Genomic DNA, 25,538 nt, shown 5'->3' with positions numbered 1-25,538 from the left:
GGGAGGCCGGGTGGACGTACCGCCGAATTGCTCAACACGTGGGGCGTGAGGTCTCCACAGTACATCGATGTTGTCGCCAGTGGTCGGCGGAAGGTGCACGTGCCCGTCGACCTGGGACCGGACCGCAGCGACGCACGGATGCACGCCAAGACCGTAGGATCCTATGCAGTGCCGTAGGGGACCGCACCGCCACTTCCCAGCAAATTAGGGACACTGTTGCTCCTGGGGTATCGGCGAGGACCATTCGCAACCGTCTCCGTGAAGCTGGGCTACGGTCCCGCACACCGTTAGGCCGTCTTCCGCTCACGCCCCAACATCGTGCAGCCCGCCTCCAGTGGTGTCGCGACAGGCGTGAATGGAGGGACGAATGGAGACGTGTCGTCTTCAGCGATGAGAGTCGCTTCTGCCTTGGTGCCAATGATGGTCGTATGCGTGTTTGGCGCCGTGCAGGTGAGCGCCACAATCAGGACTGCATACGACCGAGGCACACAGGGCCAACACCCGGCATCATGGTGTGGGGAGCGATCTCCTACACTGGCCGTACACCACTGGTGATCGTCGAGGGGACACTGAATAGTGCACGGTACATCCAAACCGTCATCGAACCCATCGTTCTACCATTCCTAGACCGGCAAGGGAACTTGCTGTTCCAACAGGACAATGCACGTCCGCATGTATCCCGTGCCACCCAACGTGCTCTAGAAGGTGTGAGTCAACTACCCTGGCCAGCAAGATCTCCGGATCTGTCCCCCATTGAGCATGTTTGGGACTGGATGAAGCGTCGTCTCACGCGGTCTGCACGTCCAGCACGAACGCTGGTCCAACTGAGGCGCCAGGTGGAAATGGCATGGCAAGCCGTTCCACAGGACTACATCCAGCATCTCTACGATCGTCTCCATGGGAGAATAGCAGCCTGCATTGCTGCGAAAGCTGGATATACACTGTACTAGTGCCGACATTGTGCATGCTCTGTTGCCTGTGTCTATGTGCCTGTGGTTCTGTCAGTGTGATCATGTGATGTATCTGACCCCACGAATGTGTCAATAAAGTTTCCCCTTCCTGGAACAATGAATTCACGGTGTTCTTATTTCAATTTCCAGGAGTACGATCGTAGTCGGTTGGCCGTGTTTAAGGCTTTCCCCTTGTGAGCGCAGAACGGGAAGAACTGAGCGAGTTCGCCCCTCAGCACACTGAAACCCGTCTTGGAGAACCCATAAGCCTGTCGAGTATCCTCCAGCTGTTGGAGTATCCCCTGTGTAGATGGAAAAATAAAATCAAGTACAACGATTAACGTGGCTTCAATTTGACAGTGGATTCAAGATGTTGGTGGACGTAATGGTACTCTGGTGCTCGATCGTTGGTGTAAAGTAGGCTCGAGGCGTATATTTTGTCGTGTAACCAAATACAAGACAGTTACAACATGTCACCTACCGCTCGATTTGCAGGCAATAACATATTACGTGTGTTATACGTATACGGCGTCAAATATTCGTATGTTTATTCCCAGTGTTATTTGTGCGATTGTAAAGTTTCAGTTGTGTTTTTAAAAGATTCTTTGGTATCTGTTTCATGTCGAAGGAGAACGCCGTAACAGACGTCGTCCCCATCTTCGGCGCTGCCACGAAGCTGAAGGCTGACCGCTATTGCACACCAAGCGAAGGCCATCACGCTGCGACAAGGTTCTGTCGGCGTGTGTCACGGCGCTCTGATTCACGTAACATGAAATGAATTTAACTGTGTGCAACAAACATAATAATGGGCGGCCAATGGCCCAAATGCAAATTGTAATGGTGATTAGGTAGTTCTTGTCTTGACGTCATACGACTAACATCGATGTTAACTTAATACTTATGCTGTAGTAAAATGCGTCGGTGGACGTGAAAATTTATTTATTTCACCATCACGAGTTTTCTAAAGTGAATGCATATCTGAAATAATAATTTGAATATGAATCCGACTGTATGACGACAATATTGATTTTTTTTATGATCAAGTATTACTGGAAATTTTGAAATTCTTGACGTCTGAAGTGGATCGGCGGTCGATAGTTAAAAGCCAGAGTACCGATAACACCCCAACTACAAATGTTTGCGAAGACACGGAAGTTTTGTGGAACGGGTGACACGCAAAATGATTGAAGTTTTCTCTACACATCCGAGCTTGCATAAAGTTAATCTGTTTCACGGTAAAAATTTACTTACGGCAACGACGGCGTAGTATGTCAGTGTTGACAACGACCGGCTGTGAAGTAAATAATTAATGCTTTTCCTACTCTGTGATTGACAGATTCTTGTACGTACCCTTGTGCGCTCTAAATGGAAATGAAGTCCCATGCTTCTTGACAGAGCGTAAGGGGACGATGCGGGAGACCCGCCCGCCGTACGAGGCAGGGTCCTAATGGAGGTGGTTTGCCGTTGCCTTCCTCCGACCGCAATGGCGATGAATGATGATGACGACACAACAACACTCAGTCATCTCGGGGCAGGTGAAAATCCCTGACCCCCCCCCCCCCCCCACCGGGAATCGATCCCGTGACCCGCGTTCGGGAAGCGGAAACGCTACCGCGAGGTCACGAGCTATGCCCGTCCGGTCAGTAAATTAATATTATTATCCTTTTAAAAAGAATATTTCGTAGCAAAACGTTTGTGTTAATATGAAAGTCACATACTTCTCAGCATTCAGCGGTCATTGCCAGCATCAGCGCACTACGCCGCCGCTGCCGTAATTAAAATTTAAGCTATCTGGTAACTGACTGAAAAATAGCTGAAATGGCTCTGAGCACTATGGGACTTAACTTCTGAGGTCATCAGTCCCCTTGAACTTAGAACTACTTAAACCCAACTAACCTAAGGACCCCACACACATCCATGCCCGAGACAGGATTCGAACCTGCGACCGTAGCGAACGCGCGGTTCCAGACTGTAGCGCCTAGAACCGCTCGGCCACCGCGGCCGGCTAACTGACTGAAGTAATTCAAATCCGTTGTGGTGCTCCCCTCTGGGAAGAAAGTCCGAAACGGTCAGGCTCAGTTATTATATGTAGCTGATTAAAAGTTTTCATCCACTGGGTGTACGTACAATGTTTACTGATGCTGTATGTTTAAATAACATAAAAAGAGACGTGGCACCGCAGTTTCGTTTTGATATGCAGTTTTCTCGAACATTAGTGCGGACATTGTGTTCGATGTAGTTCATCACTCACATGACCAAAACTGATTGATTAAATGGATAATCCATCCATTTCAGGACTATGTCTCTTTCTTGATCTCGTAATTATGTACAGAGTGCAACACAAGTCCATTATCCGAAAATGCACTACAGCGTTTTGTATCTTTAAAAGTTTATGCAAAGTAATTTGTCCTGCTCACAATGTTCCCAGTGCCCTCCTTGTTATTTAGGTTTGTGACACATCGTTTAATCCCTGACTTACGTATCTTGTCATACGAATCCCCATTATTATCAAAAATGTTTTCGAATTCTTGTTAAATGAAATACCATAAATGCTGTAGCTTTAATGGTTTTGTAGCGAAAACGTTGTCTTTCAGTGTCTCTCACATTAAAAATGAGTTTGTATGAGGTCCATTGATTTTGGAGCTCAATCGACTTCAAGGCACCTGAAAACTGTCATTTAAATATGCACAGAGGTGTCATTCACAGCGTGGTGGAGCTCCGCCTTGCTGCCAGGTGAGGTTGTTACTTACAGCTTCAGGCACAGGCGTATTCTCTAGTCGATCACGTTAATAACTTCACTGAACATTTCATGACGTGCTTCTACAGTCACGATCGCATCGATAAAGTAACGGCTGTTCACTGCTTTGCTGCATATACCAGATGAAACCGAACCTCCAGAAACAATTATCTCCTCAACAGCACTTTCAGAATACAAGTACACTCAGTTTGAGTTGTTAAATGTTCCACTTGACTTATGACTTGCTGCATCAGACCACATGATTGTTTTGTTAAAGTTAGAGTCACTTTCGCTGCGGCGACTCACAGAAATCACGTCTTCGATGAAGATGGTGTCGTTTACGGCGTAGGCTTCAGCTGTAATATTTTTAGCATTCTACTTGAACTTCTGTAGTTGCTTAGAATCTCTTCTTGCAAATTTCTTGGGTGGTTGAATGAAAGTCTTTGCAATGAGCTGCAGATTTTGATCAGTAGTTATTAATTTTGGGCGGGCATTGCGAGGTATGTCAGCTACAGAACCTGTCACCTCTAACCTGTGATTTGATCTGTAGATAGTTCGCCTACATGGTGGCTGTATTTGCAGGAAGTTTTCAATGAAAGATTGTCTTTCATCTTAATGGCATCCACCACATCCGTAAAGTAAACTTGCAAAGTTCTGCTGAAAATTTTTTGTTCGTAATGTACGGTTTTCACGCTTACAAAGAGATGCACAGATTACGCCAAAGCTCAGATTGTCACCTGTTAGTAACAAACCATCTCTCATATCACCTCCGAAACAGATTTCGCTGTGCATAGGTTTCGCAGTTTTTCAACGGGGGGATATTACTTGACTAGTTTACTGAAGTGTGACCCTGGACAGAAATGTGCAGCAGTTAACTGAGTTATGTCGCATACAGTGCTCTTAACAAATTTTGTGCTGTGTAATTAGAAAACTATTGTGGGTAGTATTTTGCACACAAATACATAAAAAATAACATTAAAGATTCTCATATTGTGATTTATTTAACAAGACAAAACTTTTCACAAACCATTAAATATACGGGACATTACATACAATGCAATCATATTGTTCATACGTTTTATAGTTTTTGAGATACATAATGCTTGGTTTTTAAAGTTTTTTGTAACATTGCTGACGTGTCAACAAGTTAAGTCCCGGTTTATACGCAAAGGCAGAGACTGCCTCAAAATATAAAATCCTTTTTCTTTTTCTTCAAAATATTTTTCTTCAGTATGTTTCTTCCCTGTTGCATGACAGGCGGCGTCACCAAAACGAAGTCTTTGTTCACTGCATCGCACTACACTGCCTCCTGAAGACCCCACGAGTACAGAAAGCACGGGACTCTGCATCACTGGAGGAGTGGAATGCGCTGTCCCCACCAGAGAAGCCAGTCGCAGTGACTTCCACCGAGTTCAAAGTCTCCCAGTGTCTTTCACACTGTGGTCTTCAGTCGAATAACGATGAATTTTGGGGACCTCATCGATCAATGTGACGGCGAGGCATCCAGCCCGAGAACACAATAAACCGAGGAATTATAAAGTGGGGCTGCACTGTAGATTTGGCGGGGCGACGCTATCAGCCGTCGGAGACACGCGAGGTCCGGGGACGAACAGGAAAAAATGTAAAAACTGCTAAACTTTATAAATTATATAGATTGTAAAATGACCACACTGTGGTGGGCCGCGCACTGGTGCTCAGCCACCGCTCCACCGACAGCTCGGCAGCGCAGAGCCGCAGTGTGGTGTCGCGGCAGTGGCGGCGCTGGCGGCGCTCCGCCTCCCGCAGCGGCAGCCGGCGGTGAGTGCTGCGGGTGTAGCGGTAGGGGGAGCGGGGGGGCGGCTGCCAGCTGGATGCACTGCTGGGGCTGGTCTCCAGCTGCACCTGGAATCCAGACAGGGGGGACTCGTCACTGGTCTGCGTCTCCTCTCTATCCCCCTCACACACACACACACACACACACACACACACACACACACACATTATTTGGACGGTACGTGAACTAAACTGTGTGACCAATAGTTACGCGAACGGTTATCCTACATAAAGATGTGCTGTGTATGGCTCCCAAAGTTTTTGGCTAGATGTTATGTATAGCACGGGTCTAGGCACTGCATCTGAACTGTCCGTTAGAGGCTGCCACGCAGTGCACCTGGCAGCAGTCAATATCACTATTCCTTTTATGTGAATGGTATCGCGACGCACAAATCACTTCACACAAGCCTAAGCAACATGAAATATCAATTTCTCACTAGTATCTCCACATCATAATATTCCAAATCATCCAAAGCGATCAAGAATTTCTTAAGAGGGATCAACATGGTAATTTAAGTGAGTACTATTCCCACAGAGAGTTTCTTTCCATTCCCTAGACTGTCTACCTATTCATTAATTTCTTCCTTACTGAACCAGGACAGTATGTAGCAGTTTCACTTTATAACAAACTTAGGTTCTTGTATTACTGTTTCCCTCAATAACATCAAAGAGTTCCACGATGTGTTATCATGATTTGTTGTCAGAACTTATGAGATGTTATCTGCTTATGTAACACTTTTTACTACGTGTATCAGATGTCTATTAAGGTGACAGACATACTGTGTAACAAATTTAATTGACGAAGGAGACTGAAGTTGACAGGACGCCTGGAAGAGCCGTAACAATGCGCCAGCTTTATTTTAATAAAGCAACAGCACATGTCACCTTGTAACAGCCAACCATGCTACAGTCTGAATCTACTAATAAAGCAGTAAAACTGTACGATGAGTGCCTATTCCTTATCCTCATTCTCATAGTCACCACTGTGCTTGCTGAGACCCACAACTGGTGAAGAATTAATAGCGGCAGTCACAACTGTAGCCAACCAATGTCTCCAGGAATGAGTTAGCAAATGGCACAATAAATATTGCCTATCTGCCGTTTTTTATACCTTGTATCGAAAACGAGAATTCCACAGTGCGTGGGGGGGGGGGGGGGGGGGGGAGCTCCCCTTAATGAACATTCCCGACAGACGTTGGCGTGTGTGACTCGGGACAGGATGTGTGCCAAGAAATACAACGGAACCCTATCTGCACTGCGATTAACATTTGGAATATAGGCTGTGTAGAATAAGTACAAAAGGTATGAATTGTGACATGGTCAGTTTCTGACTTGCCCCAAACTGTTGGTCGATAACCATGGTATTAACCCCGTATGACAGGGGAAAGGTACGTAGTTGGTTGGTTTGGGGGATTAAAGGGACCGATCATAACAAAATCTGTGGAAAGATATAGATTCATCTATATTGGCACGATTTGTAGGCATTTACCAACTAGATTAACAGAACTGAAGCTACGCCATTCTTGCATTAATTAGACAAACACTTTCATAGAGAGTTTCCAAAAACAATAAATAATACTTTTTGAACGTATCCGCTCAGATACAACAAAATAACTTCATTTTTATCTCTGGAAAACATGCGAAATCCTTGGACTAAACGTGGGCTAAACTGTAAACACGCGAGTTTTGTGTAATTCGCTTTATTTTCGTAGTTACGCCTAAAAATGTGAAATTTGTGGGGCGAACCGCAGAAAAGATGCAGCTTGTAATCGTTTAATCACGAGTGAGAAAATCAGTAACATTTCGTAAACGTAGAGATAAATACAAGCAACAGTGCAGTCGCCGACTTTTGTGTATGGAAGAGATGACAATCTATTTATACTGATAGCAGGTACGCAGTCTGTATACATCTTAACGTCCAGTTTAGTTAAGTATCAACTTTACTAGAGAGAATATATGGCTAATTATAGTGTACGTACGTGGTCAGAGACAGTCGAAAAGCTTGTGAGGGTGTTGCAGAAGACATTGTACTGAGAACAGCTTTCAAGAAAAAAATTCTGTGCGTTACACCGTTACTGAGTTGTTTAGCATTGAAGTTAGCCAATAAGGTATGGCTGTCAATTCAAATAAATACCTAGGAATCAAAATTACGAACAGCTAAAATAGATATTATTATGGGGAACGCAGACGCAAGCACCTGCAAGCGCTAAAATGCGGTAATGGGCAGACAGGTGTGCGTTCGTGAGTTACAACTTACTGAAACGCTCCTTATCAGTTAAAACACGGCTATTTCGGAAATGATTAATTTTAAGGTAGATGAGCAAAAGCCACGTTTTTTCGGTTTGCGCAAACGAAACAAAGGATGTGTTCAGCGACACAGTCTCTAGTAGGCTGCTTGAAATTTGCGCGCGCAAACACCTGAATGGTGAACTTCAATGCTAAATAACTGGCAAACGACGAACGTATCGAATTTTTTTCTTAACATCTATTTCTCACCTCAGCCTTCACTGCAACACTATTACAAGCTTTTTCAGACTGTTTCTGACCACCTTGTATAAAGGAGAAGCTTTCACATTAATACTTCTTATGTACATGTTCACCGTTGTGATACCAAGAACTACTTCAGCCTCTTTCCACTTTGCCTTTTCTCTCGCCTTACAGAACATTCATTCGACCGATTCTTGAGCATCCAAGTAGGATTAATAGAAGAGTCTGTGAGACAGAAAGGATCTACCAAAGGGCGGCGTGTTTCGTCAAAGGGGAGAAGTAAAGGAGATGCTCAGCAAACGCTACAAAAGAGCCGTTGTGCATCGCAGAGACGGGCATTGTTGAAATTTCGGGAGGGTAGTTTCCATTAAGAGTAGGACAAGATGTTACTTCCTCCCACAGAATTATGTATCATGAAGTGAACACGATGATAAAATCAGAAAAATTAGAACCCATACGGAGGATTACCGACATTCAATTCTTCCCACGCGCCGTTCGAGAGTGGAACAGGAAAAGGGGTGTGGAGGCAAGGTAAACCGTTAGTCAGAAACAGTAACGTGGCTTGCGGAATATAGTCATAAATGTAGATTTGCGGAAAGTGGTAACTGTCTCTGAATAAAGAAAAGTGTGAGGTCATCCAAATGAGTACGAAAAGAAATCCATTAAATTTCGATTACACGAAAAATCACTGAAATATAAAGACTGCCAGTTCAACCAAATACCTAAGAACTGTAATTACGAGCAACATAATCGGTAACGATCACGTAGATAACGTTATGGGGAAGGCAAACCAAAGACTGAAATTTATCATCTGAACTCTTAGAACATGCAATTCTCCTACTAAAGAGATTGCCTGCGATTACTGCTGTGCGGTGTGGGAACTTTACCAGACGGGATTGCCGGAAGACATCGAAAAAGTCCAAAGAAAAGCAGCTTGTTTTGAATTATCGCGAAATACAGCAGAGAGTGTCACAAGTATAATAAGCTGTGGTGGCAATCATTAAAATAAGGGCGTTTTTCGTTGCGGCTATACCTTTTGACGAAATTTCAAACATCAGCATTCTCCTCTGAATGCGAAAATATTTTATTGTCGCCAGCGTACAGAGAGAAATAATCTCGATGATAAAATAAGAAAAATCAGAGAGTAAAGATAGATTTAAATGTTCAGTTAAATTCTCATTCGCTGATAGAGAAGAAAACTGAAGGTGGTTCGAAGAACACTCTGCCCGGCACATAAATGTGTATAGCAGATTAGCTACGTAGTTGCAGATGTAGATTTGCTTAATCAGCAAGGTTTTTGTGAGGTATGCAGCAAACTTATTAACTTCAGAGTAGAAATAAGTGAATGGAATGAGATAGGTGGGCTCCAGCCTTTCCGACACCATTACCCCTAAGTGAAATTACTTGTCAGCCATTCCTCGCCCTCTCAAAAAACGTTTATAATGAGAAAGATTGTTCTTAGAACAGTTTTATTTCAAAATGCTAGTATTTGAAATAAAAAAATGAGGTATTTACTGGTAAATCGTGAAATAGGCATTACAGTTTTACATAATAGTGAATTTTCTTAAATAATTTAGCTCCATGATCATAACACAATTGAACTTGTCTGTTTTCAGCCCTCAGAGAATTTCATTTTACCCTCAGGGAACAATAGCCTCCACGCTGGGAACCCCTGATTTAGATTACAGCGACTACACCGAGAGCCCCGACCACTCGTGCTGACTCACCCAGCTGGTCGAGGCCAGCGCGCAGTCGAAACGCTCCTCTCGCTCGATGGCGCTCCTCCTGGAACGCGACCGCCAGTAGAACAGGTCGCCCCGAGAGCTCCTGGTCCACGGCGCGGGGCTGTGGAGGATCACCGAAGCGCTCGGCGACCCGAGGTACGAGGTGCGGCCCAGGCTAGCAGGGGGGCCGACCCACCAGTCGGGGTCCCCACAGGCTATGGCCCAGAGGCGCCGGATCGCGCGCCAGATGGCGGCCAGGGAGGGCGGCCGCTGGTCTTCCCAGGGCCAGTCCGGGCTCTCGTGCAGGCCCAGCCTCTCCAGGAGGAGGTGGCCCAGCGCCGACAGCAGGTCCACGCTCGTCGTGCTGCGCGACACACTGCCCGTCACACACTCTACACGCACTGGCTGCAGCTGGCGTGGTGCCAGGGAGCAGTTCTGGGATCGGGGCGAAGGGGGCGTAAATATTCATCGTACGAGGAATTACCCAAAATAACTGGAATTATTTTTTAAAGGCTATGTATTTTCAAATTGTTTGCAAAACCACGTTATCCCCTTAAAAATACTCCCCATTACAACTGATACATTGTACCACCAATGCTTCCACTGTTCCGAACATTTTCTGTAGCCATCTTTCGAAATACTGGCAGCTCCTCCCTGGTTTTCATCTCGTCGTCTTCAGCGTTGTCAAAACGTTGCCCTTTGATGATCCTTTCCACACGTGGAAATAGAAAAGTTGCACAGCGCCAGGTCAGGCAAGTAAGGTGCGTGGGGCAGCGGAACCGTGGCATTTTTAGCCAAAAACTCGATGTTCGTGTTGATTGTCAGTCAGAAGCCGAGAAAGAAACTTGGCAGCAACCTATTTCATTCCCAAATCTTCCGTTAAAGTACGCCGAACCGAGCTCCAAGATAACCCACTCATCTCTGACAGTTGACCAGTTCTCTGTCGACGGTATGTTAGCACAAGTCTCGAATTTTTTCAATATTTTCTCGATTCGGGCACTCGATCGACGTCCAGAACGAGCTTCGTCATCAATCGACATGTCGCCATTTCTAAATCGAGCAAACCATCTCATACACTTGAGTTTGCCCCCTGGCGTCATCTTGATAAGCTGTTTTGTAGTTTGAAACGATTTCAGCAGCATTTTTACCGAGTAGAAAACAAAACTTCACAGCTGCACTTTGTCCACTTAAACTTGCCATCATGAAAAACGAAATAGGAACAAAACAGCACTAACACGCATAGCGGCAGAAATGCATACTACACAAGCTCCGCCCACACCAGTGTTAGTGGGAATTTTTTTGGGTACCCCGTCGTTGTCTCTTATTGTCTGCCCCTCCCATATGCACAAATATAAGATGCTTGTCGCCCATGCTTTTACCATGCCACAGATACTACGATTTTAATAATAAAAAATCTATAAAGCTGTCATGTGTTTCTGCTTGTCTGTTAGCACATGCTTCTCCAAAACTACCACAAGAATTTTCATGAGGTCATCACAGGTAACTTGAGCTTAGCCTGGGGCAACCATATAGGGTTTATTTAATCAAAAACGAATCATGGAATAGAAATATATCGTACCTAAAGCTTCATCCAACTACTACCATAAATGCAAAAGTAGCTCTGCCTCTTACGTTTTCACGACTAACGCACTTAATCGATTTCAGTGACATTTGGTATGTGGATAGCTTCTATCCAGAGAAGGAACAGAGGTTTCTTTAGAAAGTGTATGGTACATGATGCATGTTACTTTGAAGAGTATCACACGAAGTTGGAAAAAGTATTTACTCTTTGAGAAAGCTATTTACTCTTCGACTTTTGATATTTATCATATTTGTGAGACGCGTTTATTGGTCGATGTGCACTACGTGATATGATTGAAAGTAATGAATACAATACTCATACTATCCTCATTGTGTTCAGTCCATACTTCAACACTGTTTGCTGCATAATGTACACGTTATATAACACATAGGTACTCCAGTAGCACACTGCATACATGAGCACTCCCGCCCATGCCTCTGTGTATGCACTGCTCGACAGAGTCGCTGCTGATGGACTGTGCTTTGAAGCAGTTTGTGAGGCGTGAGAGCGACCACACATCACGTGCTATGCTTAGCTGAACAGGCAGACATGTGAAGGCAGCTGATGTTACTGCATGTATAATAGGTTACTTCTTCAACATCACACTTCGTACCAGTACTACTGACATATGAGTGCAGCCATGGATAACAGATAGTTAATAATAATAATAAAGATGGCGACGATGATAATGACAATAGCAATAATAATAATCTTCTTCTTTATCTTCTTCTTCCTAGTGCTTTCTTATTGGATGGAACAGAGACCACTTTTGGGGCCAATCACTCAATTTTTTATGGTCTAACGCTTTCTCTAGACTTACGCTTATTTATCATAGACGTGCTCTTACAGTATCTTTCCACTGTACTTTGAAGTCCCCCATGCAGTCTCTGGCCTTCGACACTATCGTCATAGACTGCACTAGGTTGTGGCCATTCAATGTGTGCATACCAGTGAGCTCTTCATTCTTGAACCTTCTCATTGACTGGAGCCAGTGCAACTAGTTGTTGGGTCGATATATTGTTGATAAGGTCAAGCAGATAAATGCCGAATAATCTTCTGAGTATCCACATCTCTATGACGTTGCCTGAGTGCTCAGAACTTCGTTGTGGGCCAACACTCGGTACCATATGATGGAACTGGCCGCAGCATTGTGCAGCAAAACTTTTAATTTCATGTGGACAGGTATCGTCTTAGCCCAGAGAACACATGTGATGTCTCTGAATCACATTCAAGTCACTTTGATTCTTGCTTGCACATCTTCATTCACATAGCAGTCAGTCTGTAGTCGAGAGCCTAGATAATGGAGTGTGTCCAACTTGGTAAGAGGAGCTCCATTAATCTGTATAGTTCGTTGAGATGGAATCGTTTAGAGGTACCCACTCTTGTGAATATTTAAATGAACGCCATATGTTGTAGACGAACATACCACAGTCGCACTTGAGTTTCAAGATGCTATCTGGTGCCTGCTGCAAGTATAATGTAATCAGTGTACAGCATTGCCCACAGTACACATTTCTGTAGGTCGGCCTCATGGTTATCCTTTATGGTAACAAAGAGCAGTGGAGATAGAGCGGATGAATCTTGATGAATTTCAAGTGTCACAGGGAGCTAGAGTCAGTGCTGCTGAGAATGGTACGCAGATTCTGGTGTTTTTGTACAGAATGTTCATCCAATTTACGTACGTTTCAGGAACTTGACGATCACAAAGACCATACCAAATCTTCTGATGTGGTACTCGACCAAGTGCCTTCTCAAGGTAAGAAGGCAAGATGTAGTGACTTCCTTTCCTTGTGCAATTACTACAACAGCAGGCACACAGAAACAAATACGTGTATCGTGCTCCATACCTCCCAGAAACCACATTGTCAGTTAGATCATCAGTGACAGAGCACCTCGAGGTCCTGCTGCTGCTAAGCCAAGTACACCATTCGTTTGTTACATATTTTTATGAGCTTCAAACAGGAGGGACTTCAGTAACGGAAAGGTGTGGTCAGATACGAGCTGTGTTGGTGACCCTTTGGTCACATCTCCAGGCAGTGTTGGCTTCCGTCACACCGTCACACAGCTTGAGGCTTCTGCCAAGGTGCATCACTATGGGGGGGTTTGACGTCTGACGTGTGGAAGCAAGGGAAGTGTCCCATGTGTCCCCCAATCGGTCCACTGCTGTGGTTGCCCCAGATACTGCCTGCAGTGAGGTTGACCCCTCACCCGTGGTCTAGTGGGGTATCATTCCAAAGTCTGGCAGGTTGCGAAGGACTTTCTGAGGGGCCGATTGTAGGGCCTCCGAGTTTGTTTGACGAACAGGTTTCGGGTGTTATCTGTGGCTGACGAAATCTACAAGCTGGATGCAGTCATCCACCCTGTTGCAAAGGAAGCTTGTCAGCCTGAAAGGTCTGGGCATTCACATTGGCTTTGTTTGCTGGTACATGGGAGCTCCAACACTAAGCACATAATGGGGCCCCTTAAGAACGTCTGCCAAGGAGCGGAATGAAGCCAGTGTGCACTCTGTGTGCATACTAGGGGGAGTCATTCCGGATGTGGAAAGAGTGCTTCAGGATGCCATGAGCAGTACAGAGTGCAGCCAACCACAGGTGATGGCTCATGTCGGTACCAATGACATGTGTCACTTTGGATTGGAGATTCTCTCTGGTTTCAGGCGGATAGCAGAAATTGTAAAAACTTGCGAGATTAAGTTGGAGCCCACCATCTGCAGCATTTTCGATAGTACCGACTGTGTTCATTTGGTGCAGAACCGTGTGGAGGGTCTGAATCAGAGGCTCAGGCCGTTTTGTGACTGTGCAGGCTGCAGATTCCTTGACTTGCGCAAGTCAAGGAATCTGCAGCCTGGGTTTCCGGGTTCCGCTTAACAGGTCAGGAGTCCACTACACACAGGGAGTGGCTACACGGATAGCGGGGGCTGTGTGGAAGTGACTGGGCGGATTTTTTTTTTAGGTTAGAGGGTCTCAGGAGACCACAGAACTGGCGTCTGTCTAAAAGGAGGCAGGTAAAACTGAGTAAGGTAGTTGTAGAAACGATCGATACTGTAGTTGTAAAATGTAGTAGCTGCGTTGGGAAAGAACCAGAGTTCCAAGCCCTAATAGAAAGCACTGAAGCTCAAGTAGTTATAGGTACGGAAAGCTGGGCAAAAACCGGAAATAAGTTCAACAGAAATGTTTTTAAACGACCTAACAGTGTTCAGAAAGAATATATTAAATACAGTTGGTAGTGGAGTATTTATTGCTGTCAGAAGTAGTTTACCTTGTAGTGAAATTGAAGTAGATAATTTCCGCGAAATGGTATGGGTAGAGATTATAAAAAACTTGAGTCTCATTTCAATTAGGTACCCCACTCCTACAATTGTAGTCGATGGTGACTTCAGTCCACCCTCGATATACTGGAAAGCCGACGGCAGGCATAAAATGTCATCCGAAATTGTACTGAGTGCTAGAAAATGATTTTGAACAATTAGTTCATGAGCCCACTCGAAGCGTAAATGGTTGCGACAGCATACTTAACCTCTTAGGAACAAATAATCCTTGACAAATTGGGAGTATCGTGACGACTACAGGAATTAGCGACCACAAGGCAGTTGTTGCTAGGCTGAATACCGTAGCACCCACAACCATTAAAAAGAAACGCAAAGAGCATCTGTTTAAAAAAGCAGATACAAATGCTCTTAACGCATTTTTAAGAGACAGTCTCCACTCCTTCCCATCTGATCATGTAAGCGTAGAAAGCGAAGAAAAGATATGGAATGATTTCAAAGAGATAATGTCGACGGCAATTAAGAGATATAAACCAGATAAGTTAAATAGTTATGGTACTGATCCCCCATGGTTCACAAAACGGTTTAGATCGATATTGCAGAAGTAACGAAAAAAGCACGCCAAATTTAAAAGAACACTAAATCCCCAAGATTGGCAAAATTTTGCATAGGTTCGAAAGATAGCGCGTACTTCAATACAAGATATTTTTAATAATTTCCACAACGAAATCCTGCCTCGGAATCTGGCAAAAAACCCAAAGAGATTCTGATCATACATAAAGCACACCAGTGACAAGACACAAATACCTTCACTGCGCGATAAAAATGGTGATATCACCGATGACAGTGCCACTATAGCAGATTTATTAAACAAGGTTTTCCGAAACTCCTTCACCAAAGAAGACGAAGTAAATATTCCTAAATTACAACCAAGAACAACTGCCAAGATGAGAAACCTAGAAGTAGATATCCTAGGTGTAGCAAAGCAGCTTAAATCACTTAATAAAGGCAAGGCCACCAGTCCAGATTGTATACCAGTCAGGTTCCTTTCAGGGTATGCTGATACAATAGCTCCATATTTAGCAATTATATACAACCGATCGCTCACAGAAGGATCCTTACCCAAAGACTGGAAAATTGCTCAAGTCACACCGATACCCAAAAGGGAAAATAGGAGAAATCCGCTGAATTATAGTCCCATATCACTAACGTAGATTTGCAGTAGGGCTTTGGAACATGTACTGTGTTCGAACATTATGAATTATTTCGAGGAAAACGATTTACTGACACATAGTCAGCACGGATTCAGAAAATATCGTTCTTGAGACACACAACTAGCTGTTTATACTCACGAATTAATGAGTGCTATCGAGAGGGGATGTCAAATGTATTCCACATTTTTAGACTTGCAGAATGCTTTCGACATCGTTCCTCACAAGCATCTTCCAACCAAACTGCGTGCCTATGGAATATCGCCTCAGTTGTGCGACTGGCTTCAACGTTTCCTCTCAGAAAGGTCACAGTTCGTAGGAAGAGACAGAAAGTAATCAAGTAAAAAGGAAGTAATATCCGGCGTTCCCCAGGGAAGTGTTATAGGTCCTCCATTGTTCTTGATCTATAATTAACGACATAAAACGGAAAACAAGTTCTAAGCAAAGAAGGGAAATCAGAAAGGTGCAAAGAGTACCTAGTAGGTCTATACAAGGGCGATGTACTGGAGGGCAATATTATGGAAATGGAAGAGGACGTAGATGAAGATGAAATGGGAGATATGATACTGCGTGACGAGTTTGACATAGCACTGAAAGACCTCAGTCGAAACAAGGGCCGGGGAGTAGACAACATTCCATTAGAACGACTATAATAGCCTTGGGAGAGCTACCCCTGTAAAAACTCTACTATTTGGTGAGCAAGATGTATCACACTGGCGAAATACTCTCACAAGGGGAGGCCGGCAATTGTGAAATTCAGATTCGATTCGTACTGCGCACAATAAAAGCTCATGGCCAGGGGTGTAATGTGGCAAAGCGCCAAGATGCACTTCTCAGCCGTTGTCGAGAAAATCGACAGTTAAAAGAAACCATTGCGGTGAAATACTCTCTACGCTTAATGATTTTCTGCAGCGTCGTGGCGCAGCGGTAAGCGTTCGGGTTCGTAATCCGAAGGTCGCCGGATCGAATCGCGCCACGGAGTTTTTTTTATTATTATTATTATTCTTTTTTTTTTTTGTAATTCAAATGTATACACACAGAATATATATGTGGTCTCCGAGCTGATAGTCTATGCTGCTGCAAACGTCGTCGAACTGTTCGTGCAGATGGTTGTTGTCTTGCAAACGTCCCCATCTGTTGACTCAGGGATCGAGACGTGGCTGCACGATCCGTTACAGCCATGCGGATAAGATGCCTGTCATATATATATATATATATATATATATATCCTTGAAATAAATCCAATCCATCGTCCACCACCAATTGTCTTCTCCGATTTTTGCCGATATGATACGATACGCATGGTATGCATCAAACCTGACGAACGATAGAACAATTTTTCAGAATGTCAATCAGGTGTGTTTCCCAACAGATAATTTAAAAAACAATTGTTCTTGTAAAAACGCATCGTTTATCAGATGTGCTCGATGTCGTGCTGTTTTCTGCTTTCCATATTTCTATGATAACTGTCACTCTGGTTCGTGCGATACTCCAGCTACTGCTGGTCACTAATCGTTAATTATGTGCGAGTGTATACCGCACTTATCAATAAATTGTATCTACTTGTATATTATTTGTGATATTGTGTTTTATTTCAAGTTTTATTTTTCCACGACAAACGACTTTCAACAACTTATTATATGCATAATTGTTGCAACTGATTGCCGGGAATTGTATATATATATATATATATATATATATATATATATATATATATATATATATTTGAATTACAAAAAAACAAATAATAAAAAAAGTTGCATGGCGTGGGATTCGATCCGGCGACCTTCAGATCACGAACCCAAGCGCTTACCGCTGCGCCACGACGCTGCATATATTTATAAATCGTAGAGAGTATTTCACCCCAACGATTTCTTTTAACTGTCGATTTTCTCGAACAACGGCTGAGAAGTGCATCTTGGTGCTTTGCCACATTACACCTCTGGCCATGAGCTTTTATTGTGCGTAGTATGAATCGAATCTGAATTTCACAATTGGCGGCCTCCCCTTGTCAGACTTCAAGAAGAATATAATAATTCCAATCCCAAAGAAAGCAGATGTGTGATAATTACCGAACTATCGGTTAGTAAGTCATGGCTGCAAAATACTAACACGAATTCTTTACAGACAAACAGAAAACTGGTAGAAGCCGACCTTGGGGAAGATCAGTTTGTGTTCCGTAGAAATGTTGGAACACGTGAGGCAATACTGACCCGAAGACTTATCTTAGAAGATAGATCAAGGAAAGGCAAACCTACGTTTGTAGCATTTCTAGACTTAAAGAAAGCTTTTGACAATGTTGATTGGAATATTCTCTTTCAAATTCTGAATGTGGCAGGGGTAAAACACAGGTACGATAGGCTATTTACAATTTGTACAGAAGCAGATGGCAGGTATAAGAGTCAAAAAGAAATGGTTCAAATGGCTCTGAGCACTATGGGACTCAACTGCGGAGGTTATTAGTCCCCTAGAACTTAGAACTAGTTAAATCTAACTAACCTAAGGACATCACAAACATCCATGCCCGAGGCAGGATTCGAACCTGCGACCGTAGCAGTCTTGCGGTTCCAGACTGCAGCACCTTTAACCGCACGGCCACTTCGGCCGGCGGTATAAGAGTCGTAGGGCATGAAAGGGAAGCAGTGGTTGGGAAGGGAGTGGGACAGGGTTGTAACCTATCCGTGATGTTATTAAAACTGTATACTGAGCAAGCAGTAAAGGACACAACAGAAGCATTTGGTGTATGAATTAAAATACAAGGAGAAGAAATAAAAACTTTGAGGTTTGTCGATGACATTGTAATTCTCTCAGAGACAGTAAAGGACCTAGAAGAGCCGTCGAGTAAAATGGACACAGTCTTGAAAGGAAGATATAAGATGAACATCAACAAAAGCAAAACGAGGATAGTGGAAAATAGTCGAATTAAATCAGGTGATGCTTGTCGGAGTTACATTAGGAAATGAGACACTTCAAGTAGTAGATAAGTTTTGCTATTTGGGGAGAAAAGTAGAGAGGATATAAGATGTAGACTGGCAATGGCAGGGAAAGCGTTTATGGAGAAGAGAAATTTGTCAGCATCAAGTATAGATATAGCGTCAGCGTCAGGAAGTCTTTTCTGAAAGTATTTGTATGGTGTGTAGCCATGTATGGAAGTGAAATGTGGACAGTAAATAATTTAGACAAGAAGAGAATAGAGGTTTTCGAAATGTGGTGCCACAGCAAAACGCTGAAGATGAGATGGATAGATCAGGTAACTTCTGAGGAGATATTCAATAGATCTTTGGCGAAGGGGAATCTGTGGCACAGCTTGACTAGAAGAAGGTATCGGTTGGAAAAACATGTTCTGAGGCGTCAAGAGATCACCAATTTACTATTGGAGGGCAGCGTGGAGGGTAAAAATTGTAGAGGGAGATCAAGAGATGAACACAGTAAGCAGTTTCAGAAGGGTGTAGGTTGCAATAGGTACTTCGAGATGAAGAAGCTTTCACAGGATAATGTACCATGGAGAGCTGCATCAAACCAGTCTCTGGACTGAAGACCACAACAGCAACAACATCTGAGTAGCCCTCTTGGTTGTTCCCAGATGATGCTGTCGTTTAACGTCTTGTAAAGTATTCAGATGACTGAAATGAATTGCAAAATGATTTAGGTATCTATATGGTGCGAAAAGTGTGAAGTTATTCACATGAATACTAAAAGAAAGCCGGTAAACTTCGATTACGCGATAAGTCACACATATCTGAAGGCTGTAAATTTAACTAAATACTTAGGGATTACAGTTAAATAATCTAAGTTGGAAAGATCACATAGATAATGTTGTGGGTAGAGCAAACCAAAGTCTGCGATTCATTGGCAGACACTTAAAAGGTGGAACAGGTCTAGCAAAGTGACTGCATACACCTCGCTTTTCCACCCTGTCCTGGAGTATTGCTGTGCGGTTTGGGATCCGCATCAGGTGGGGGTGACAAATAACATCGAAAAAGTTCAAAGAAAGGCAGCTCGTTTTGTATTATCGCGAAATAGGGCAGATAGTGCCATAGACATGATACGTGAATTGGAGTGGCAATCGTTAAAACAAAGGCGTTTTTCGTTGCGACAGCATCTTCTCATGAAATTTCAGTCACCAATTTTCTCCTCCGATTGCGAAAATATTCTGTTGGCACCCACCTACACAGGGAGAAAGGATCATCACGATAAAATAAGAGAAATCAGGGCTCGCACAGAAAAATTTAAGTGCTCGTTTTTCCCGCGCGCAGATGGAGAGTGGAACGGTAGAGAGACAGCTTGTACGTGGTTCATTGAACACTTCGCCAGGTACTTTATTGTGAATGGCAGAATAATCACGTAGATGTAGATGCAGATTTATTTATTGTGAGCTAGACTATATTTCTAAGAGTGTTGTCAACAATAGGTTCCAATATCTTCATAGTGTGGGAGAGGAGCCGGATTGCATGGCAGTTGGTACTTTCAGCAATAATTACAAGACAATATGCAAAATGTTTTAATACAATAATAATTTGTTTACATCACATGTAGTACATCTCTTTAGCATAGCGTGCTAGCCATTTCAGTTCAGAGAAATATAATGTTTCAGAAACATATGTTCAAAAATCTGAGAAGTACATGTAATGTACGATTAATTTAAGAGCTATGATAGTAACATACTGTCACTCGTCTGACACAACCAAGCAAGCTCACTCACCCCACAAAATCATTGATCATGCCTGGCGCACAGACAGATGAACCGTTAAGCCTTTACAGATAGGGCAGCGATCAATTCAAGTGCTCAACCGCGCACTCACTGCTTCTATGTGAGCATAAGGAAGTAGCAATCCGCGAGACATTTATGTTTCAAGCGGAAATTGTACGTAAACATAGGTAAATGTAAGAACGTGACAAAGTGCCCAAAATGGACTATTGCGTTTGGCTGTGCGTACGGCCATATAGCGGAGAAGTTGCTGGATTTGTTGGCATTTCGCAGTGGACTGTTCACTGTTCACAGGGTTGTAATACACGTGGCCACGCACCAAGACAGCAGAATTGCAGTCAGAAAAATGTCCTGACTGAGAAGGACCAAAGACGTAAATCAAAATCGCTTTCAAACGCGACGGAAATGAAGGTACATCCCAACCTGTAAGCGACACAACATTGCGACGAGAACTCCAATGAATGAACATTTGGAGTTGGTCACCTAACAAGAGGCCATTGCCCTCACAGGTATATAAAGCAGCGCATCTTCAGTGGGCTAGAAGTCATGGAACGTGAACAGTAGGTGACTGATGGAACGCTATATGGTCTGACTATTTACATTTTTGTCTATATTGAAATGAAGCATGTTGTCGAATTCACGGGAGGCCTGATCAGCTTCCTGTGGTTTCCCAGTTCTAAGTGTGGACTTACAAACTGTGTCGAATCTGTAGTTGACAGCAGTTATAATCAAGCTGTCAGTGCATGAGTCAGACCGCAAACTCATGAATGTGGGCAGGGCCACACGTAACCAACTCAAAAGTATCTTACATATGGTCTGTAATTTCTAGAATCCCTTGCCATTTTACAGACTCTTAGGTTTTCGTGGCATTTTTTTCTCCAAAAGTTAGCCTTCCAAGTTTCGTATCCACTGTAAGTTCCATTGATGTCTCCTGGCAGCATCCCTCCTGGTTAGCAGCGAAATAGAGGCTGGTTTTAAACTTCACAAAATACATGAAACATTGCACCCCAGATTCTGTTTCTAAACAGACTTTTTATGAGTCTTTAACTGAGCACAAAAATTTAATAATAATTTGCACTTGTGAGTCTGCAGAGCGCCATATTGTAAGCTGCACGGTAGATTCTCCTCACGTTGTTTTTATGATTAGACTTTCAGACGAATTCAGTCTTGGACGAAGAGCTCTGTGCGATTCTTAAGGCACTGCAGCAGACGAGGTGCGTTCGGCGCTGTCACTTCCCCATCTCCTCTGACTCCCTCAGGTGCTCTGAAGACGATTCAGAAAACGTACCCAGCAGCCACAACACGCAGTTCGTACTGCAACGTCAAGGGGAGGAGATATCATCGGGCTGGTTACCGGTCTATGGGGCAATCGTGAAAAACGAGCAAGCTGACACCGCAGCAAGGGACGCACGCAATGAGCTTCCCACCTCATTTTGTCATCTCGAGCGATGTTACATCGTTTCTGTGGAGGTGAGTTGCGTGCCAGTGGCAGAATGTGTGTCTGGGCATGCAGAGTGACAAAGTCAGACTGGTGAAGCCTACAGTGTCGGTGCGCCACTACTTGCTTCATTACACGCATTTTAAATTTTGGCAAGAGGGCAGAATCACTGTTTGACAAGGGTTCTATTTCTGATATTAAAGTGTGTGCTTCAGAGCCAGTTTACCATTGGAAATTCAAATATGTAAACAAATATCGTTGTCAGGGATACTTTTTATGTAATATGTATACATATATAGATGTATATCCACAATTCATGGCAAACATAGGGGCGTTATATATAAATACGGGTATGTTGCTGCATCCAGTAGTAATGGAACGGGACAATTTCTTGTTTTGAAGCAGGTGGGAAGAATCAGACGTCATTGCGTTTTCCCCAGCACCATCCATGTCATTAAGACCACCTGGAACAGCTCATCAACTCGAACAGCCACAGCCGGTCGCTGCCTCCGCAGTTAGACTTCACGCTTCCCAGAGGCAGGTGCATCGAGTTTACAAGAGTGGTGTTAGCCGTAATTTGTGTGAATCCAAATGAGTGAGTGTTTAGTCTGACAAGTAACCCTCTCTGTCATATTTCCGAGCGCAGTTGACTTATAAGTTCCTGTGTTTAAGCGAATTCAGGCTGGTGCTGAAGGTAAATCGACTGCTTGTTTTTACATATCAACGTTTCTCTAGTTTTCTAGTATTAATGTAGTACAGGTGTATTACTGATGAGGTATTTTCAAATGTTCAGAAATGCCACGTCGTCGTGGATGTCGATATAAGCTAGACAACTTCTTCTATATCTGTGGGAAGCTCACCTTTGTCAGAAGTAGGAAGAAAATTTCAACAGTCATAAACAAAGCATATATACATTAGTAGAGGCAGGAGACCAAAACAGAGAATGGGTACCAAATTTCTGTTGTGCTGCATGTTACTGCAAACTAATTCAGTGGTGGAAAGGTAAAGAGAATGTGGCATTGTTCGTTGTGCCCATGGTGTGGAGAGAGCCCAAGGACAACGTTACTGACTCTTGTTTCTGTCTAACAAAAATTCAGGGTTTTACAAACAAAAAATCGAAGAGGCTCATTGTTTACCCAGATCTGGCTTCAGCGAGAACGGCAGTGCAGCATTCTGTCAGCCTTCCAGGACCTTCAAGAACTCAGGTTCAAATTCGGAGTGACAGTAAAATAAATAGTACTCAAAAAACTACAGATGATGATCCTTTATATCACTGCACAAGTGAGCCATCGACCCATTTGTGAACATGATTTAGTATGTGATCTGGGACTAAGCAAACAAAAGGCGCAGCTGCTTGTTTCAAGATTACAAGAGCATAATCTACCTTGCCAGAGTACTAAAATCAGTGTGTTCAGGTACAGAGAACAGGTCTTTATTTCCTATTTTGCAACTGACAGGGCACTGGCATTTTGCAATGACGTTGCTGGCCTAATGAAAATGTTGAACTTCACCTCTATTTCACAGGAGGGGGGACTTTTCATAGAGGCATCGAAAACGAGTCTCAAGGGTGTTTTGCTCCATAACGGAAATAAAATACACTCTGTTCCAGTAGCTTACGCCAGCTTGACCAAAGACAATTACAAATTCGTACAAAGGTTGCTAAATTCATTCCAATACAAGAAATACAAACGGAAAATATGTACAGATTTCAAAGTAATTGCTATGGTACTGGGAATGCAACAAGGCTATACAAAGTATGCCTGTTTTCTTTGCGAGTGGCATAGTCGAGACAGAAATTCTCACTACGTGAAAAGAAATGGCCCAGGCGGAGATTGAAAGTAGGTGAAAAGAATGTACAACATGCAAGTCTGGTAGCTCCTGAAGATATACTACTTCCATCACTTCACATCAAACTTGGTCTAATAAAACAATTCGTAAAGGCCATGAATCCAACAGGCAGTGTGTTTGCATATCTAGCTATCAGATTCACCCATCTTTCAGCAGCAAAAATAAAGGAAGATGTATTTGTGGTTCCACAAATCAAGGAGCCGCAGAAAGATGCAGAAGATTCTGAAGTACGTTTAACTGACAAAGAAAAGACAGCATGGGACTGTTTCAAGATGGTGTCAGAAAACTTCCTCGGCAGAAGAAGAGATACTAACTACAAGCAATGGTGAATGACATGATAAAAGAAGATCGAGATCTGGGGTGCAATATGTCTTTAGAGGTACATAGGATGGACTCTGATGTGGACTACTTCACAGAGAGTTGTAGTGACGCATCGAATGAACATGGCGAAAGAGTCCATCAAGACATATCTACCACAGAAAGGCGTTATGAAGGGAAGTGGGTACCTTCTATATAAGCAGATTATTCCTGGAATATCATTCGAGAGAAGAAAGATTCACAATACAAGAGAAAAAAGTGATGTGCATTACAATACAGTGGCTCATTTTTTTGTCAGTTTTCTGTAATTTCTCACGTCAGATAAATGCTACGAAGTGTATACACAAAGATTACTGTTTTATATGATAGATCATACCCTCCATTACTTTGATGGACTTACAACTCATAAAAGCGTGAATTTGTTTATCGAATTTCACCCCATGTTTGCTGCACTATATCAGAAACAGAAAAGAGAAATAAAATTACCATTACTCATAAACTTTCCTTGACAAAAAAAAACTAAAAACAGTTTTGAATTCAGCACTCGTGGTACAACTATGATCACAACGTATTTTTTCAGAAATAGAAAAAGGTTTTTTGTAGAACAGTCATATTTTCTTGATAACTATTGCTCCACTCTTTTGAATAACAGCGAGACGAGCATGGTAAAGGTTCTAAGGTTTTGTGTGTTGTCAAGCGTCCTGCTTAAATTATTAGGGAAAGTTAGTTTAATGTCCCTCAGAAGTGGCTCATTAACTCTCTTTTAGTCAGTGATCAAGCCTGCTACCATTATCTTAACCACTTTCCAATTTTGACTCTGTATCCATATCTCCTTCATTCAATATTTTTAGAGTGAGACTAAGACCTTTCCGTTTCAGCATTTTTAACGCCCATATTCCCCAAGATGTACGGGTTCTCATACTGGCTAGCTCATTCCCTGATTTTATTGGTGGTCTACTAGCCACATCTACCAGGGAATAAATCTTAGCATCGTCTTCAATTAACTATCGTTTTAGGTATTGGATATTATACAGGTTGTCCGGCGAGAAATGACCAGTGTTCAGGAATATGACAGGAACGATCATCGGAACCAAAATGTCTAATAATCATGGACTGTTAAATTCATACCTTAAGAGATATGGGCATTTCTTTGTTTTCGACATTATGAAACAACCGCTATGCTTTCAAAAGTTTGGAAGGAAGTAGTATGGAACAAAAAAAGGAAAAATTGCCGAGTGTACATGGGCTCTAAAGTGCATACCTTAAGAGCTATTATCACTTGTTCAGTGGAAGAGATGTGTTTCACGGTAGCGAAGATGCTCTTAACGGTTGCAGGGCAAGGTCCCTGTTTACTGGACAGTTTTTCCTTGTTTTGTTCCATAACACTACCTCTCAAAATCTGGAAAGCTAAGAGCTCGCAGAAGATCAGACTGATTTCACAGTGTCGATGATGAGGAA

Source organism: Schistocerca serialis, chromosome 8 (assembly GCF_023864345.2).
Source record: "Schistocerca serialis cubense isolate TAMUIC-IGC-003099 chromosome 8, iqSchSeri2.2, whole genome shotgun sequence".
NCBI classification, from domain to species: Eukaryota; Metazoa; Arthropoda; class Insecta; order Orthoptera; family Acrididae; genus Schistocerca; species Schistocerca serialis.
The sequence above is the reverse complement of the archived record's forward strand: the minus strand, read 5'-3'. Positions refer to the sequence as shown.